Here is a 21122-nt window from a genome sequence, read left to right on the forward strand (position 1 = left end):
TGACAAGGTAGAAGAACACGTGGAACAGCGAGAGAACTAGAGCAGCTGCAGCTCCCACCCCTCCCCCACCACCTGTGCCCAGCTCCAGTGAACAGAGCAGCAGTCCCGGGACCTGGCCACGCCAACTTGAGCCAACAGTGGGACCCAAGCAGGAGCAGAGTCCGGCAGCAACATCAGTGGCTCCAGAACACATAACAGTGGCCCCAGCAGCAGGTGATCCACTAGCAGCAGCAGTGGCAGATCCAGCAGCAGCAGCTTCAGTGGCAACAGCAGTGGCAGTGGACCCAGCAGCAGCAGCAGCTTCAGCAGGAGTGGTGGCTCCAGCAGTGGCAGCTACACCAACAGCAGAAGAGGCAGCAGCAGCAGCTTCAATGGGAGTGGTGGCTCCAGCAGTGGCAGCTATAGCAACAGCAGAAGAGGCAGCGGCAGTGGTGGACCCAGCAGCAGCAGCTTCAGCAGCAGCAGTGACAGATCCAGCAGCAGAAGTTTTAGCAGCAGAAGTTCCAGCAGCAGGGTGCAGATCTGCAGGGACGTAGTTGCCAGGCTCGGTTTTCCCCACAGGAAAAGCCAGTGCCCAGCTCCAGAAAGCAGAACAGCAGCCCGATGACCCAGACAACAACTTGACTGAGACCAAAATCATGAAGGTAACTGGGATTGCACCAGAGAAGGGTCTCACCTGGTCACAAGCTGACTTGGATCCCTCCACAGACCAGAAATCTTAACCTATTTGTTGATACAGGATATGGTTGTTACAATAACTACTCTTGCATACATACTGGGGGCTGTTTTGATTTTATGTGTACAGTGTTTAGTTAAATTTTAGAATATACCTGTATTTTATTCCACTCAGCCTACTTGAATACTCCCAAAGCAGGGAAACCCAACCCCTAGGAATACCTTTGTAGATACTCTGAGAGTCTTAAGAGCCACACCTAACACCTTAAGCTCCTACGCTGAAAAAGAAAACATATATAACATAAAATCAATTGATACAGCTAAGGATTCCCAGCTAGCTAGAAAATTCAAGCATTAACTTAATCCAAGATGCAAAAATATATACATTATAACAAAAGAAACACTAAAAAGCAAGAAAATATAAATCCACCTAAAAGTATTAATCATCAGAAACTACCTCCAGTGAGAATGAGTTAGAGGAAATGCCTGAGAAAGATTTCAAAAGAATGATTATAAACATGTTCAAAGAGGTCAAAGGCCAAACCAAAGGAATCAAAGAAGAAATCAAAGAGGAAATCCAAGAGGAAATCAAAGGAATCAAAGAGGAAATGAAAGAAGATGGAGGACACCAATTTAATGAAATAAAGAAGGTAATATAAGAAATAAATAAAGAAATAGAAATAATAAAGAAAAACCAGACAGAACTACTAGCAATGAATAACACAGTTAATAAAATAAAAAAACTCTGTAGAAAATCTCACCAGTAGAATGGATGAAGGAGGGGAAAGAATATCTAAGCTAGAAGACCACGTGGCAGAACTAATACAGTCCAACAAAGAGAAAGACAAACTTATAGAAAAGTATGAGTGGGGGGCTGGAGAGATGGCTTAGCGGTTAAGCACTTGCCTGTAAAGCCTAAGGACCCCGGTTCGAGGCTCGGTTCCCCAGGTCCCACGTTAGCCAGATGCACAAGGGGGCGCACGCGTCTGGAGTTCGTTTGCAGAGGCTGGAAGCCCTGGTGCGCCCATTCTCTCTCTCTTCCTCTATCTGTCTTTCTCTCTGTGTCTGTCGCTCTCAAATAAATAAATAAAAAATTAAAAAAAAAAAGAAAAGAAAAGTATGAGTGGGAATTTCAAGATATTTGGGAAACTATGAAAAGATCAAACATCAGAATTCAGGACATAGTAGAAGGAGAAGAATTCCACTCCAAAGGCATAGTAGGCGTCTTCAACAAAATCATAGAAGAAAATTTTCCCAAATTGGGAAAGAGATGCCAAGACAGATACAGGCAGCCTTGAGAACCCCAGCCAGACAAAACCTGGAAAGATCCTTTCCTGGCTATATTATAATCAAACTTCCAAACACAAAATCCAAAGAAAAAAAATATTGAAAGCAGTTAGAAAAATCAAGTTACCTACAAAGGCAAGCGCCTCAGGATTAAAGCAGATTATTCAACACAAACTTTAAAAGCCAGAAGGGCTTGGAGTGATCTATTCCAAATTCTGAAAGATAACAACCGTCAACCAAGGTTGCTTTATCCTGCAAAGCTATCCACTCACATAGATGGAGAAATAAGGGGATTCCATGACAAAAGCAGGTTAAAGGAGTATTTGAAGACAAAACAAGCTCTACAGAAAATACTTGATAGAATCCTCCACGCTGAAGAAAAGGAAAAGCACACATATAAGGAACCAAGAAAATACAACAATACTCAAATGCTAGTTAACACAAGAGAGCACAGGTAGTACCGGGACCAGAAAAAAAAAAAAAAAAAAAAAAAAACACACAATAAGAATAGCAAACATAAATACACACCTTTCAATAATATCTCTTAATATCAATGGCCTTAATGCCCCAACGAAAAGACGTAGGTTTGCAGACTGGATTAAAAAGCAGGATCCTGCCGGGCGTGGTGGCGCATGCCTTTAATCCCAGCACTCGGGAGGCAGAGGTAGGAGGATCGCCGAGAGTTCGAGGCCACCCTGAGGCTACATAGTGAATTCCAGGTCAGCCTGAGCCAGAGTGAGACCCTACCTCGAAAAACAAAGAAAAACAAAACAAAAAAAAAAAAAAAAAAAAGGAAGGATCCTAAAATTTGTTGTCTCCAAGAAACTCACCTTTCTACAAAGGATAGGCATTATCTTAGGGTGAAAAGTTGGAAAACAGTGTTTCAAGCAAATGGGCCTAGAAAACAAGCAGGGGTTGCTATCCTAATATCTGACAAGGTAGACTTCAGTCTAACGTTAGAAAAGAAAGATAAGGAAGGTCACTTTATATTGATTAAGGGCATACTCCAACAGGAGGACATTACAATCCTAAACATATGTGCACCTAACATGGGGGCTCCCAAATTCATCAAACAAACACTACTAAAACTAAGGTCACAGATAACACCAAACACAGTGGTGGTGAGTGACTTTAACACACCACTATGATCAATTGACAGGTATTCCTGGAAAAATGAACAGAGAAGCATCTGGGCTAAATGAGGTCATAGAAGGAATGGACCTAACAGTTATATACAGGACATTTCATCCAAAAGCTGCAGAATATGCATTCTTTTCAGCAGCACATGGAACATTCTCTAAAATAGACCATATATTAGGACACAAAGCAACTCTTAACAAATACAGGAAAATTGAAATAATTCCTTGCATTCTATCTGACCACAATGGAATTAAACTACAAATCAGTAGCAAGAAAGGCTATAGAGCATACACAAAATCATGGAAACTAAACAATACACTACAAAATGATGAATGGGTCAATGAAAAAATCAAGAAGGAAATCCAAAAAATTATAGAGTCAAACTATAATGAGAACACAACATACCAAAATCTTAGGGACACAATGAAGGCAGTTCTAAGAGGTAAATTTATAGCCTTAGGTGATTATATTAAGAAATTAGAAAGGTCACAAATAAATGACCTAATGCTTCACCTTAAAGCCTTGGAAAAAGAAGAACAAGGCAAACCAAAAATCAGTAGATGGGAAGAAATAATAAAGATTAGGGAAGAAATTAATTAAATAGAAACAAACAAACAAACAAAACAATCCAAAGAATTAATGAAGCAAAGAGTTGGTTCTTTGAAAGGATAAACAAGATTAATAAACCCTTAGCAAATCTGACCAAAAGAAAGAGAGAAGAGACACAAATTAATAAAATCAGAGATGAAAAAGGTAACATCACAACAGATTCCAGAGAAATTCAAAAAATCATAGGGACATACTATAAAAACATATATTCCACAAAGTATGAAAATGTGAAAGAAATGGATGATTTCCTTGATTTATATGACCTTCCTAAATTAAATTAATATGTGAGTAATCACTTAAATAGACCTATAACAAACATAGAGATCCGAACAGTTACCAATAATCTCCCAATTAAAAAAAGCCAGGCCCAGATGGATTCACTGCTGAATTTTAGCAGACCTTCAAGGAAGAGCTAACACCATTGCTTCTTAAGCTTTTCCAGGAAATAGAAAAAGAAGAATTTCTATGAAACTCATTCTATGAAGCCAGCATCACCCTGATACCAAAACCAGGCAAAGATAGAACAAAAAAGGAAAATTACCCACCAATCTCCTTCATGAACATAGATGCAAAATTTCTCAACAAAATATTGGCAAACAGAATACAAGGATATATCAAAAAGATCATCCACCCTGACCAAGTAGGCTTTATCCCAGAGATACAGGGATGGTTCAACATATGCAAATCTATAAATGTAATACATTATATAAATGGGTTGAAGGACAAAAATCACGTGATCATCTCATTAGATGCAGAGAAAGCATTCCAGAAAATCCAACATCCCTTCATGATAAAAGTCTTACAGAGACTGGGAATAGAAGAAACATATCTCAATATAATAAAAGCTATTATTTATGACAAGCCTACAGCTAACATATTACTAAATGGGAAAAAACTGGAAGCTTTTCCACTAAAATCAGTAACAAGACAGGGGTGTCCACTGTCCCCACGTTTATTTAATACAGTTTTGGATGTCTTAGCCATAGCAATAAGGCAAGAGACACACATCAAATGGATACAAATTGGAAAGGAAGAGATCAAGTTATCATTATTTGCAGATGACATGATTTTATACATGAAGGACCCTAAAACCTCTACTTGCAAACATTTAGAGCTGATAAAAACCTATAGACATGTAGCAGGATACAAAATAAATACACAGAAATCAGTAGCGTTCATAAATGCTAACAACAAACACACAGAGGATGAAATCAGAGAATCACTCCCATTCACAATTGCATCCAAAAAAATAAAGTACCTTGGAATAAACCTAACCAAGGAAATAAAGGATCTCTACAATGAGAACTTTAAAACACTCAAGCGAGAAATTGCAGAAGACACTAGAAAGTGGAGAAACATCCCTAATTTGCTAGTGTATCTATGAAGTTGAGTAAAGTTGAGGCAAGGAATTCCTTAAGACAAACACATACATATCCAAAGCAGCACATAGTTTGTCTCTAGAATTTCAAATCTAAGACTTATTAACCTTGACATTCTCCTGAAAGTGTAGTAAAGGCTTCCTTTGCCAGCTGACACAACACAATAGCATTTCAGAGTACTCAACTATTTGTTTGTTAGTTTGGGATGGCTGTGAATTGAGCCACTTATGTTTTAGGAGGATGTTATACCAGTCCTTTGCTGATTATCGCAGTGTGTAATATGAACAACCGATAAATCCTTTTCTATGTTCCATGTGTCTAAAGAATATTGAGTAGCCCTCATGGATGTTCCTGGAACCTTAAAAAGTTCACTGTAAATCACCACTCTACTCATGGAACAGAAGCTTGCGCCCCCATCCCTCTGGTCTATGCTCAGAGACCATTCAGGCTTCTATAACATAGGATCATAAACCAAGTTGCTTAGGAGCCACAGAAATTAATACCCCATAGTTCTCAATGCTGAGGACTTCAAGATCACAAAGCCAATAGATCAGTTGTCTGCTGAGGCTCTATTTTCTGGTTCATAGATGTGCTTACAGGTAGGCATGACCCAGCAGAGGACACTAACCCCTTTGGTATGGCTCTGCCCTTTGACCTTCACCTCCTAATGCCTGAATTTCTCATGATAACTATGCATCTAAAAGTCTAATACATCCATTGGAGTAGGAGAACACAAACCAGAATATAGCATCCCTGAACAATTTGAATATTGGGTATACTATGTAGACATTATTCTCACATATGACAGATACTGCAAATATGGGGAAATCCTTATTAGAATTTATGTATTCTTTTAGTTTTATTGCCACATTCATAGTACTTTCTTTGTTTTATTTCAGTGTTGGGGATCACAATCAGGCCTTACATGGTAAGCAATGCTCTACCACTGTTTTAGACCCTTAGCGTAAGAGTGCATTTTAATTGCATAAAGACAGATAGATTTCATGGCTTTCAGGTGGATGAGACAAAGCAGGAGAGTGAATAAGCTTAATTTCAAAAGGAAATGCACACCAAACACAACAAGACTATAAAGAAAAGAGTATAAAACAAATTATAAGAAATTTTCATGTCCTATGTATTTCGAGCCAGATATATTTGACTCACTGACATACATTCTCTTAAGTTGTCCATGCTGTTAAAGCTCCATTGTCCTTTTGATACAAGTAACAGGTTGAAATACTCCTTCACACAGCAAGGTTCACAACTTGCAAACATCCTCAGAGAGTTGTGAATGTCTTTGACTTGGATATTGTTATCTGTAGTTCCCCTTAATTGCTTCTTTTCCAACTCTCCACTTCCCTGGATCCTCTCCATTTATGGCTGTTCCTGCATTTCCTCCTATGTAACCTTAAATAGAGCAAAGCCCCTCTCCACTGGGCTGCAGACTAGAAGCCTCCACCTGGAATGGGAACTGACAGAATGGTCGTCAGTATAAAAAGAGTATTGCTTATCTTGGAGCAGGAGATAATTAAAATACTATGCTATATAGCTCATATTGATAAAATTGAGGTCATTTCTACAACTGAAAATGTGATTTCTGCTGTAGAGTTTTAGAGTCATCTCTGAATTCCTAACATCACAGGCACAGGCACTTTCTTTTTGTTTTACAAGTGTGTGTGTGTGTGTGTGTGTGTGTGTGTGTGTGTTGTTCATGAATTTATGTATGCCTGTATGCCTGTATGTATTAATGTGTGTGTGTGTGTGTGTGTGTGTGTGTGTGTGAGAGAGAGAGAGAGAGAGAGAGAGAGAGAGGAAGAGAAACACCCAGAAGTGAATGGCAATTGGTGTCTTACTCTATCTTCACTCTGCCTTACTTACTAAGGCACTGTAACCCAGAGCTTAACATTTTGATCAGTGGAGTTAGTCAGCTTTCCCTGGGATACCCTGTGTTCATGCCCCTTGTGCAGGGATTACAGGCAAGCCACTTTGGCTTCTTGGCATTTATATGGGTCCTGTGGGTCTGAACTCTAGCACTGATGGCTTGCACAGCAACTAGTGCATTATTTAACAAAGTGCCCAAGCAATATTTTCTTTAATATTTCATTTTCAGCCAGTTTCTTCCAGCTTAGGAAAACACAAGGGTTTCTTTTTCACAAACTAACTGGTCATTTGAGGAAGTTCTCCAGCTTTCTTTTTAATTCTTTTTAAAAAAATTATTTTCATTTTTATTTATTTTGAGATTAAGAGAGAGAGAGAGAGATTGAGAGGGAGACAGGGAAAGGGAATGGGCATGCCAGTGCCTCAACAGCTGCCAACTAACTGGAGACTCATCAGGCCCCTTGCGTGCATATGCAGCATTGCATGCTTGCACCATGTGTCTGGCTTGGCTGGACCTGGAGATTCCAACAGGCCTTCTTAGGCTTCACAGACAAGTGCCTTAACAGCTAAGTCATTTGTCAATCCCTCCAGTTTTTAAAATAATACCTTTCCTGTCCTCTTTCTGTTTTAGAACTTTAATATTGCATGGATTTTCAAAGCATGGCATCAATTTATTTAGTTTATTATCGTCCTTCAATCACTAAGTACTAGTTCAACATTCAGTGACCAGATCCTACCTCACCGTTGGAACTTAGAACTCTTGCTGTCATGATGGCAGGAAATAAAGTAAGCAGAGGTCACAGACTTAATGCTCAGGACCCCATTCTTATTTCTCAATAAGATGAGACACAGGAAAACCTCTGACAATTGTGATCAGGAGGCAAGTAAGCAGTAAGATAAACTCAGATCACAGCAGTGAACACATGAACTGAAAAATGTGAACTTCAAACAAGCCTGTTTGTAAAGGGGTCTCACTCTCTGGAGGCATTTTGATGATGGCAATAGGTAAATCTCAGTTTTAAAGAGTCCCAGAAAATTTTTAAGTTCTAGAAGACTTGAAGAAGGAGAAAAAATATTAAATTAGTAGGACCCTAAAATTATGGGCTTTTACTTGTGTATGAAGTGGTACCTAAATTCCTCAATCGTCAGCCTTGATTGCTACATCTTAGTCTCTGTACTTCATCCAGGTATGTGAGAGAGTCTTGAGGAAAGACACTGCTACATGAGAAAACACAAATTCTTTGATTTTTCAATTTCACTCACCAGTACAAATTTTAAAAATAATTGTCATCTGTTTAGAGTTACTAGCTTTTGGACTTAAAGGTAAAGTTGATTGCTTAGGATATGCAAGGTCCTGTGTTTAATCACCAGGTTTACAAATAGAGATATACACTAAAAATATGAACTGACACCTTCTATATTATTTTAAATATTTTTATTTATTTTCAAGCAGAGAGAGAGAGCAAGAGAGAGAGAGAGAGGGAAGAGAGACAGACAAACAGAATGGGCCAGTCAAGGCTTCCAATCACTACAAATGAACTACAGATGTATGTGCCACTTTGTACATCTGGCTTTAAGTGGGTATTGGGGAATTGAATTCTAGTCATTAGGCTTTGCAAGCAAATGCCTTAGCCACTGAGGCATCTCTCCAGCCTAAGTTTTATGTTTTAGATGAGTAAAGTTAAAATGAAAACTTTGAATAAGTAAAATATAGGACAAAATAATAAAAATTTGGCTTCAAAGTATAATCATTTCAGATAAGTTTATAACATTAGGAAATGTAGAAACATGTCTTAAACAAACAACAAAAGAAGTTGTTAAATGGAATACTTTTTTTTTTTCCATTTTATTTTTTGAGGTAGGTTCTCACTCTAGTCCTGAGCTGACCTAGAATTCACTGTGTAGTCTCAAGGTGGCCTTGAACTCGCTCTGATCATCCTACCTCTGCCTCCTGAGTGCTGGGATTAGAGGAGTGTGCCACCACTCTGGCCTGGAATACCTTTATTTTTAGGAAATTTTAACGCATTTTTATTAGCCCGCCACACCCAAGAAGATGTTAAGTAGATGGACCCAAAAGTATAGGTAAGAAACAGGGAATCTTGAGTAAGTTTCCTATAGCCTTCCAGCTTACCTTTTCACTCTTTTCTCACTGCAATCACCTTGTAGAAACTTACACTCCAAAGTAGGTTCACTTAAATCCCAAGTCTCCTTCTGGTTTTAGTTTGCTTATAACTGTAAACCACTCATAACTTTAAAGTCTTCGGCATAAAACCCAATTTGTGCTTTTATTCATTTACAACAGATGGGGGCAGAGTGAAAAGGGGACAGAATATAGCTTCCCTTTTTGTAGCCTTTTTATTAAAGTCACTTGCATCAGTTTTATAAAGATCACACTTTTATCTAGGATGTGAGCTTGTAAAGGATACACACTTCATTTTAGAACAGTGTACTAAGTAGTAACTGGGCTCTCAAAGTCTCTATTAAAAAGTTATAGCCACACTGACCTTTACCTGAATCACAATACCTGAACCTAATAGTTTCCCAAACTCACTGAATTAAGGAGGAGTGTAATTCCAAAAGCATGTGGTACAAAGCAGTAGTGGAAATGAATAATGACAAAGACACTAAGTGTTCTTGTTTACTCATATAACAGGTGGAGTAAGAAAGAATTATTACTCCTTTCTGGCATCAAATTGGAAGTTAAAATTACTTTAGAGGTATACTTATTGCAGTATTAGTCACTATGATCCATAACATATATACATATATTTCCAATTCTGATTATAATTTAAAGCAGACCATTCATAAAACGCTGTGAGAGAGATAAAATCTAGTAGGTATGTAACAAATATTAATAAAATTATTGAAATAAAGCAGTTTCCATGAAGGGAAGCACACATTCATGGCTTTTTTCTTGGCACATGTGCCACTCATCCAAATCCCACATTTTCTAGCTTACTTTACAATATGTAGGATGCACTGTGGTAACATGTGGCATTGGCCTAATAAGATAACACATGGATTATATCACTGAACATATATTCAGAGAATGATTATAGGACAAGTACTTTTTAAAATTAATTAGCAAAACTGTTCTTTTTAATTTTTATATAAAAGGCAAAATATGCATTTCTGCTTTAAATGCAACTTAAAACAACAATGAGATTCCACCTTACCCCAGTAAGGATAGAAAACATCAAAAAATCAAATGAAAATAAATGCTGGCAAGGATGTGAAGAAGTAGGAACACTCATCCACTGTTGGTGGAATGTAAGATGGTACATCCAGTTTGGAAAGCAATATGGAGACTCCTGAAAAAGATTACTATAGAGATACCAACAAACCCAGTTATACCCTTACTGGGCATCTACCCTAAAACCTGCAAACCACAGACCAGAGAGATTTGCACAACCATGTTTGTAGCAGCTCAATTCATAATACCTAAGAGCTGGAATCAAGCCAAATGTCCATCACTAGAAGAATGGATAATTAAGATGTGGTATATCTACACAATGGAATTCTATACAGCAGTAAGAAAAAATGACACAATGAAATTTGAGGAAAAATGGTTGAACCTGGAACAGATCATTCTCAGTGAACTTACCCAATCACAGAAAGAAAATCGCCCACATAATCTCACTCATCTACAGCACCTAACCTGAATCTACCGAAGATGCCTTATGGAAGAGGAGGGTAAAGGAGGGGGTGGGAAATACAAATATAGACCCAAATGGCAATGGTACCATAAAATTCTACATCCTAAAAGGCAGACTAAATGGCTGAATCTTCACCTGGCCCTTAGAGGGAACACCTGAGCCACAACACACTTGAGAGAGTATGATGAAGACTGACCTTAATCTTCTACAGCTCCTCTCTCTCTCTCTCTCTCTCTCTCTCTCTCTCTCTTCCTCTGTCTCTCTTTTATATTAGTTATCTTTCTCTTCCTTTTCTTTGTGGGCACTGACCTGGAGCTCCCAGTACTAGCATGTGGCTATCATCCACAATGAGCTTTTAATCAGAGAGACCTACAAGGTTTCCTAAAAGACAGACAGATTTCTGTCAGAGTACTTAATGACCCACCAAAGGTTAGTGATAAGACCCTACTGCTGAAGACACCTTATGCGGCTGACACATAAAATGGAATGGCATGGCTAGAAGCTGGAAGAGAGTCAGTCCCCAGACAGTCAGTGCATCTATTGCCAGAGGGTGATACATGGGCGACTGGGGAATCTGTCCAAGCAACTCATGGCCTAACCTACTTAGCAGAAAATAACCTCTCGTGATGCTTGCACAAGTGCAATAGTGGCACACAGCCATGGTGGGAAACAAACTGCTCTTGATTAAACTAACTGATCCCCTCAGTGGTACAGGATCCATAGTTGGAGCTGGGAAACAAGTCAGGACCATATGCAAACCTAAGCCCACTCTCAACTATCAAATAACCACCAATCATGGGCTACAAGAGGGCCTACACCTATGAAATTCTCCATAAAAAAAGTAATGGTTATCTCATTTGCCTGGTGCTAACTCCCTCTCCATTGGAGAATGTGCTTCTCTTTTTCAGATAGATGTAGATCCTAAGGAGAGAGCCACCCCATCATATCTCAAAAGGGCCCTGGCTGAAACTAAGAACAATTGGCAAAACAAGCGAGGGTGCTGTTTTCTTGGTGAACCGGGTACCAGCACAAGGGTGAAGGAGATCAACACAGAGAAAAATCAACTCCTACCAAATCAGATATCCACAGACCCAGAGGCCCCCAACACCTCATCACTGAAGCGACCAAAAATGAACCCAACAAGGCTCAGGAACATTTTGCGGAAGAGGGGGCGGAAAGAATGTCAAAGCCACATGTTGAGTCATGATATGCAGACATTTCTGCTACCCATAACTGTGGTCTAACTCCAGAATGCATGATCCATGTACTTCAACAAGGTGGGGCCAAGAGGAGGGGTAGGTTATGGATGAGCCTAATAATGGTACCAAATTGACTGTATTCGCTTACTACAAACTAATTAATAAGAAAAGAAAAGGAAAAGTAGTATAGTCAGAAATAAAATCACATTTTAAACATTTTTATTTTTAATTATTTATTTGAGAGCAACAAAGAGAGAAACGGAGAGAGAGAGAAAGAGAGAGAGAGAGAAAGAGAGAGAGAGAGAGAGAGAGAGAGAGAGAGAGAGAGAGAGAGAGAGAGAGAGAGAGAGGGAGGGAGAGAATGGGCATGCCAGGGCTTCCAGCCACTGCAAACGAACTCCAGATGCATGCGCCCCCTTGTGCATCTGGCTAACGTGGGTCCTGGGGAATCGAGCCTCGAGCCAGGGTCCTTAGGCTTCACAGGCAAGTGCTTAACCACTAAGCCATCTCTGCAGCCCTAAAATCACATTTTTATCATTAATTATACCTTCGAATTGTGCACACCCACGTGCTTATGTGCATGTGTGTGTGTGTGTGCATGTGTAGGTCATAGGACCACTTTTTGATGAACCTGGCCTTTCCAAATTTTTAAATTTTTATTTCAGAGAGAGAAAGAAAGAGATAATTTGCACAACAGAGCCTCAGTTACTGCAACCGAACTACAGATGCTTGCTTCACCTTGTGGGCCTGTGTGACCTTGGGCTTGTCTCACCTTTGTGCATCTGGCTTACATAGCAGGATCTGCAGAGTCAAATATGGATTCTTAGGCTTCGCAGGCAAGTGGCTTAACCACTAAACCATCCCTCCATCCCGCTGCCTTTATTGATGCAGGGTTTTTGTCTATCTGCCTTCTCACTCTTCTGTCCTTTGTTGTGCTTGCCAAAAAATTTCTAGGAAAACTTTCTATGTCTTTCTTGAATTTTGCAATCAGCATCAGAGTGCTGGGATTACAGCAGACCACTAAGGCTTTAGGGAACTCAGGCTTGAGTATCAAGTGCTTTACCCACTAAGAAATCTCCCCAGCCCCATTAGTTACATTTTAAGCGGTAACTGGCAAAAGATAAATCCAAACAAGTTTTAAAGGCACTGAATGATTAATGTGTGAATGTGTATGTTAATTTGTACATGTGTGGCTGTGCATATTCCTCCTGTATCCAATTTCCCACTGTTTGAATTATAGGTGCATGCTACCAAACCCAGTATTTTATTTGTGCATGGGGGCTTAAACTCAGGTCCTCATGCTTACAAAGCAAACACTTAACAAGCTGAGCTATCTTCTCAGCCCAGTCCATATTTAAAACTGTTTATCACCAAATTTTTTAACATTTATAAAGTATAACGAATTATTCATTCTATTCTTATCTGCTGAGTTCATCATTTATAGACTTATGGCAATGGTTTATCCCCAACGACATACCTCCTCTTCCCAAACAGAATTAGATTATCTGAAGTAAATCTCAGTTCGAATACTATAATACTATGTTACCTATGAAAATGCATTTTTGTCCAAACAACTGTTTTTAGAAAAGTAGATACAATAGCATGGCATACATATATATGCATATAAACATCTATGTGAATATGTTTGCAAATCTACAAGTATGCAAGTATGTCCACACACAATTATTATTTGTTTGTTTTTGAATATCAATCAATGCAAGTTAAATTGAAATACCTATTTTAAATCCTAATTTTTATTCTTGCCAACAGAATGGTATGAAGATCAATTGGGTATTGGTGCTTTTTTCTTTGTGTGTGCATGCATGTTGGTGCATGTGTGTGTATGTGATGTATTTGTACATGTGGCAGTATGTATGTAAAAACCAAAGGACAATCTCTGGTGTTTGCATAGGCATGGTGTTCACCACAGTTCTTATGACAAGGTTTCTAATTAACCTGGAACTGAACTATTAGACTAGACCAGCTGGCCAGCAGGCCCTAGGGGATGCACCCCACTGTGTGTTCCTAATGCTAGGATAACAAGCATATTCCACCATGTCTGACATTTGACAGAGTCAGTGGGAATACAACTCATGGTTATGAAGCAAGGGTTTCACCAACTGAACTATCTTCCCAGCTCAAATTATAGTGTTATAAAAACATGTGGTATGATGTTATTTTGTGTGGTTTTATAATCAATTCAATATATAATTTAATTTGCTTACATTTTCTTTGAATCCTACCTCTTATTATTTTTCCCCTATTTAAATTTTTTTTCTTACAGTAAAGCAAAACCACTTACATGGTTATAGCATGAAATTGCAAAACAAAATATATTCAGACAAGTTTGGCATTTATTTCTCATGCATTATTCCTTTGCCCTCCTCTTCTTATCCATAGGTTTTCTAGTTTTGAAAGATTATTAAACCAGGCATGGTGGGCCAAGCCTTTAATCCCAGCACTTCAAAGCTGAAGTGATGAGTTTTAGGCCAGGCTGGTGCTACAGAATGAGTCCAGTGTCAGCCTTTGCTAGAGTGGCTGCCTCATAAAAAAAGTTTTTAAAAAGTTATATAAGATATAGATAGTCCTCCCCAGCACTTAGGAAACAGAGGTAGAAGGCCTGGGAGTTTATGAACATTCTCAGCTATTTAATGAGTTCTAGTCTAGCCTAGGTGTTGCAGTCTGGTTCACAGTGCTGGTAGAAATCACCTAACCATAAGCAGAGCAGCTTGTGGGAAAAAAGAGATTTATTTTGGCTTACAGGCTCGAGGGGAAGCTCCATGATGGCAGGGGAAAACAATGGCATGAGCAGACGGTGGACATCACCCCCTGGCCAATATAAGGTGGACAATAGCAACAGGAGAGTGTGCCATACACTGGCATTGGGAAACTGGCTATAATACCCATAAGCCCACCCCCAACAATACACTCCCCACAGGAGGCATTAATTCCTAAATATCTATCAGCTGGGAGCCTAGCATCCAGAACACCTATGTTTATGGGGGACACCTGAATCATACCACCACACTAAGCTACATGAAAACTCTTGAAAAATACATTATTTTACCCAATTTTTTCTCAAATTTGCTTAATCTAATATATATGTATGTATAAAAGTTCCTTAATAATATAAAGATACAGTTAATATATAGCTTTGCGATTACCTGGTACTATATCACTATCTACATGTGTACTCAGAAAGTCTTACTCCTCTGTTGATGTACATGTTTTCACAGTGCTTACTATACAGATATATCTATATAATTAACACTACAAATATTTTCCTGTTTTCATATTTTTATTAATGTGTCTTTGGTGCAAACTCAGAAATGGAATTGTCAATACTAATAGCATAGGTGTGTTCTGTTACTTCTTATTTTCTTTCTAAATCACTTCTGACATTTTGCCTTTCCTTCATTAATGCTCTGTCATTAATTTCCCCCCATAAGGGATGTTGCCCCACTCCTGGATTTCAGCAAAAGTAATATGTGAGAAGTTAGGTCTTTGTAGTTTTAATTTTTAGTTTCCTTATTATGAGCAAAGCAGAACATTTCTGTGTTTTGTTTATAAAAGCATTTATATTTATAGGCTCCTGTGCTATTTTTGTATATTTTATTGCTTTGGATAATGTGGGACCTTTTCTTTATTTTTTGGAAAATATTATTTTATTGTTTATTATACTACTATACAAACTAAAGGTTTTTTCAAGTGTTTTCAATTTGTATTTTATACTGTGAAATTATTAGTTTATATAAGTTCTTTTCTCATTTAAATTTTTTATGGACACATTTATCAAAATTTTACATTATTTTTCTTTAATCTGAGCCAAAGTTTGGGCAAATTTCATCATATTAGATGCAAAATTCATAATTTTTTAGAATTTGTAATCATTTATTTTTGGATTTCTACCTACTAAAAGAATTTATCCTGGTTTAAAATATGAATACAATGTAAATATTCTTCTTTTCTCAGTCTCACTGCTTGAAAACTTTCTTCCTCAGTGAAATGAGATGCCAGCCATTTTTCTTTGTTTGTTTGTTGGTTGGTTGGTTTTACAAAATAGGATCTTGCTCTAGCCCAGGCTGTCCTGGACATCACTATGTAGTCTCAGGGTGCCCTTGAACGCAAAGCAATTCTTCTACTTCTGCTTGGATTAAAGGCGTGCACCACCATACCCTGCACATTTTTATCTGACAATCGATTTGTGCCAGTAATTTGAAGGATTTCTGAAAGTAATGTTACAAGGTATTTTCTACTTTTTTTGCATTAATGAAGCATAATTGGAATTTACTAGCAATATTTTATTATTTTTTTTAGGTTTGAGGATTAACAGATAGCAAAGTGATCCAGAGGAAAGTAAAATATGCCCCAAAGCATAGGCCTGGGCTCCTCTGACAAACGTGCCACAAGATAAGCTTTGAATTAATGTGGACTTGAAATTACTAGGACAATTGTTTAATACAATCTCCTGACTTGGTAGTGTCTACTTCTTTAATATTTCCCTTTAGTTTATTTTTTCAGTTGGCTAGAGTTATCATTTATGAAGTTACAGGCTTCATAGCATGTAAAACTACCTAATATGTTAGAGCATTATGAAGTTTGTGAACATCTGGTTGACCTTCTATGAATGTTATACTAGTTACCATAGTATGTCTTTCTAGTATATGTCTTTCTCTGGAGATAGTTTAATAACAAAATTTAGAACTAAGTGCTGATTATGTTTTATATATTAAGGTAGATTATGTTTTATGTATTAAGAAATCAAGAATTATGAAGTTTATTTAAATGATCTATTAAAATTTTATGTTTTAATTTTTCCTCTTCAAAATTTACTTAAAGTAGGAGCTGGAGAATTGCCTTAGTGGTTAAGGCACCTGCTTGCAATGCCAAAGGACCCAGGTGCATTTCCCCAGGACCCACATAAGCCAGATGCACAAGGGTCACCAACATCTGGAGTTTGTTTGCAGGGGCTGGAGGCCCTGATGCACCCATTCTCAATCTCTCTCTTTCTCTCTCTCTCTCCCTCTCTCTCCTTCCTATTTCTCTCTGTCTCTGTCTCTGTCTCTCTCTGAAATAAAAAAAAAAAGAAAATTAAATATTTTTTTAAAAATTACTTAAATCATCTTTAAGGAAAAAGATCTCAGTTATCTGAACCACATCACCATCTTGTCTATAGATATCCTCATGCCTCATGTATTATTCAAACAATTTTACAATTCCCCCATTACAAGTAATCAAAGGAAATAGAATAACAGAACCATATTTACAAAAATAACAAAAACAAACATTTGTTCAAATTGTTAACTTACGGATAATGGACTCTGAGTTTGGAAGATAATTTTCTCTTTCTTTAGTTTACTACTTTTTTTTTCTTTCTATATCAACATAACTGTTGTCCTAGTTACTTTCCTTGCTATAACAAAATTCCTGGCAAAAGTGATTCAAGATTCAAAAGTGATTCAAGGGTTTCTTTTAGCTCAAGGTTTGAGGAGATTCCATGCATGAATGGGAAGGTATAATGGCAGAAGCACGGCCTGGCTGGACATGTCATGGCCTCAGGCAGGAAGCAGAGAAAAATGAATGCTTATGTTCACCTTGCTTCTTCCTTCTTCCTGTTTATTCACTTTGAAACCACAGCCCAAGATATGGTACTACTCACATTCAGGGTGAGTTTTCCCTTCTCAGTTAAACCTCACTGGAATTGTCTTATAGGCACTCTAAAAATATGTCTTATAGGTGATACCGTAATCAGTTAAGTTGAGTTGGTAATGAATGGGCTGGAGAGTTAGCTTAAGTAGTTAAGATGCTTGCTTACAAAGCCTAAAGACCCACGTTTGACTCCCCAGAACCTATGTAAGCAAGAGGCACAAAGGCAGAACATGCATCTGGAGTTCATTTCCAGTGGCTAGAGGCTCTGGTGCACCCATACTCTCTCTCTCTCTCATATATATATATATATATATATATATATTTGCATGTTTGTATGTATGTATGTATGTATGTATGTATGTATGTATGTATGTATGTATGTATATGTATATGGGAGCATCAGTCATTGTAGTAGGGGGTGGGGAACAATGCCTCTGGATATTCCCTTTCACTCTGTGGCTCCTACAATCTTTCTGCCCTTCTTCCACAAAATTCCCCAAGCCATGGTGTATGTGTACTAAGCCTCCCTAGTGTTGTGCTCTTGGCAGCTTCTGGATTTCTGCTTTGGTGCATTTTGAATATTATCAGTGTCTGTTTCCATGACCCTAGCACTGGTAAGAGAAGCTAGCTATTGAAGCAGCACTCTTGCTTATCTCACCAATTCTTCTGTGTTTTTACCTGGGCTACGGCTGGTGGGTAAGTGGTGGTTTATCTACTCCTTCTAGCTGCCTTCTGAAAAAGAAAAGAAACATTCTCCAAAGTAGTCTGAGGTCAGCATAGTTTCAATGGGATAAACATTATTAAGAAAGGTTTTGAAGGGGATAGCTTCTCATTTAGCTAATCACTAGTTGGAGCTTCTTGTTGGAGTCCTTTTTGGTTTCCATAGAATTCTGAATGATGGTCTCACATTTCATAACCTGAAAACCTAAGGGGAAATACAGCAGTCCCACTGCAGAGGGTGCTTAGCATATTAGGGCAGGGAGGAGGAATAGTGGTACTACCATATGATGTATCCATACAACTTTCTTAATAAAAATAAACAAATACATTGGTAATGAAGATTAACTATAGCACATATTTTAATAATATTTAAACAAACCTTTATGCTCCTTTAATGAGATACAATGATTTCCTCATTATTTTTTCCATATACAAATTAACTTGTTTGTAGCATCATTCAGTAGTGTTTTAATTTTATTCCTATTTTTCAGTTTTCAACAATAAGCAATGAATTTTATATTTTAAACAAATAAATATATGAGAAGAGAAAGAATTATACTATAAAAATATATTACTCTGGCTAGAGAGATGGCTTAACGGTTAAGGAGTTTGCCTGCAAAGCCAAAGGACCCTGCTTTGATTCTCCAGGACCCACATAAGCCAGATGTACAAGAGGGTGCATGCGTCTGGAGTTCGTTTTTAGTGGCTGGAAGCCCTGGCTAACCCATTCTCTCCCCCCCACCACCGCCTCTCTCTCTCTCTCTCCCCCTCTCTCTTTCTCTCAAATAAATAAATAAAATATATTAAATTAAAAATACTTAAAAATTAAAATGTACATACATTTATATATTACTCAACATCTGAACTTCTGAGGTACATCCCAAAATTATGTTGTGAAATTTTACTTAAAACTACTTTCTCTTAAATCAGCAACATGCTATTAAAATATTTATTACTGTGGAGATCTATAGATTTAATGCAATATCCATCACTATTACAATGGTATTAAACACATAAATGAAAAAAGTACTAAAATTTATAATAAAACACAAAATATCATTAATTCATAAAACAAACTTGAACAAAATGGGCAATGCTTAAAGTGTTATAAAACTTGATTTCAAATTATGCTACAGAGCCATAATAACAACAGTAATATGATACTGAAACAAAAGTTACTTTTAAAGATTCATTACTTGACAACTAAACTAAGTCTTCCACTTTGTTGCAAGCAAATGCTGGAAAATACTTGTTTGCAAAAGCATATATTACCTAATGTTTATCTGCTTTCTTTAATATTTGGAAAGTCTACAAAAGGGTTTGTTACATCTAACCAGTTTCTTAATTTTCAGACCATTGTTAGACATTAAAGGTGGCTTCTTAAAATATAGTTTGTTTCATTGCTTGGTTAGCACACTAGGATTTTTCACACAAAGGTAAGACTCAAGATATTTAGCACAATTGGTGACCATGATAAGGTGGAAGTGGAGAGCAAAGGGTATACCAGCATTGCATCTTTCCTGCAAACGCTTTCTCAGGCATATTAACTGCAACAGAGTATTTATAAATGAGATCTGTAGAGTCCCTTAACATTATCTAGGCCTGTTTCTCCATCAGGAAAATATGTCCAGGACTCATGTCCCTTAGTTTGAAGAAATTGAGCCATAGGTCATAACAAAGTCATGTTTTTTTTTTTAATTTGTTTAAAATATTTTGTTTATTTATTAGAGAGAGAGGAAGAAGTAGATAGAAAGTGAGAATTGCTCATCAGGGCTTCCAGCCACTGCAAATAAACTCCAGATGCATGTGCCCCCTTGTGCATCTGGCTAATGTGGGTCCTGGGGAATTGAACCAATGTCCTTAGGTTTCCAAGGCAAATGCTTTAACCACTGAGCAATTTCCCCAGCCCCAAATTCATGCTTTTTAAAATGAAAAATATGTTGAAAAATGAATACTGAGAAGTTTCAAGAAATGAAGTTAGCAACAGTACTTTACTATATCACTCTTCTGCTTGATCACTGGAAGCCCACATGGGAAATTCCTTTTGAAGGATTAAAACAAGTTTCCTGAAATTTGTTCTTCCTAACATTTGTCTTTCCCAAATAGTAAGTTCAAAATCTCAAAATTAAATGGGTGAAACCTGGTTCTTAGCTTATTTACCATTCTGGCAGGTGGCCCTTGTGTAAAGTTGATATAATTACCACCAATAGATATTGACTTCAGTTTTAATGCATAACATACTAAGTGCCTAAATGTGCTGCTTAAAATTCTATATGGTGCTATACATACTTCAAAATACTTATGTATTATACTTCCTAACATATCAAAATATTAATGTTGAGGAGAAATAAACAAGTCACCTAATTTTTGACATGTAAGGTAGCATGTTAAACTTGATATTGTATGAGGACAATTACTATTACTAAGATTTCTTGTAAGTTCATCAGAAAAACAATGGTAATAAAGCAACATGTACATTTCCAAGTATATAAAATACCACATTGGACAAGATTCAATAAATTTAATAGAAATGGTAGAATGTGTAGAAAATTGCATGAATATTAACCACTTACAAATGTATTTTATTCAACTGAAAAAGAGATTAACACAAAATGAAAATACTTGATTTTTTTAACTTAATGGCAAATGTGAATTTTCCTTCTATTTTTCACCTTTGCCCCAAAAACTGGGTTAAGTGACTTACATGGTTTATGCAACAGAGCTAAGGACTTACACAGTTTATCCAAGGGGCCATTTATACATTTAATAGTTCTATTTAATCAGAAACACTCAGACTGTTTCCTTGAAAATGCATGTGAGTGTAAATCCTAATGGAAAATGCTTGGCAAGGTTACTGCAGAGCCCACCAAGGCCCAGACATCCTAGAAAGGCTTGAAGAGGTTATAATGAACAAAACATACTTACTGAAC

The sequence above is a fragment of the Jaculus jaculus genome, chromosome 10, assembly GCF_020740685.1.
Source record: "Jaculus jaculus isolate mJacJac1 chromosome 10, mJacJac1.mat.Y.cur, whole genome shotgun sequence".
Lineage (NCBI taxonomy): Eukaryota > Metazoa > Chordata > Mammalia > Rodentia > Dipodidae > Jaculus > Jaculus jaculus.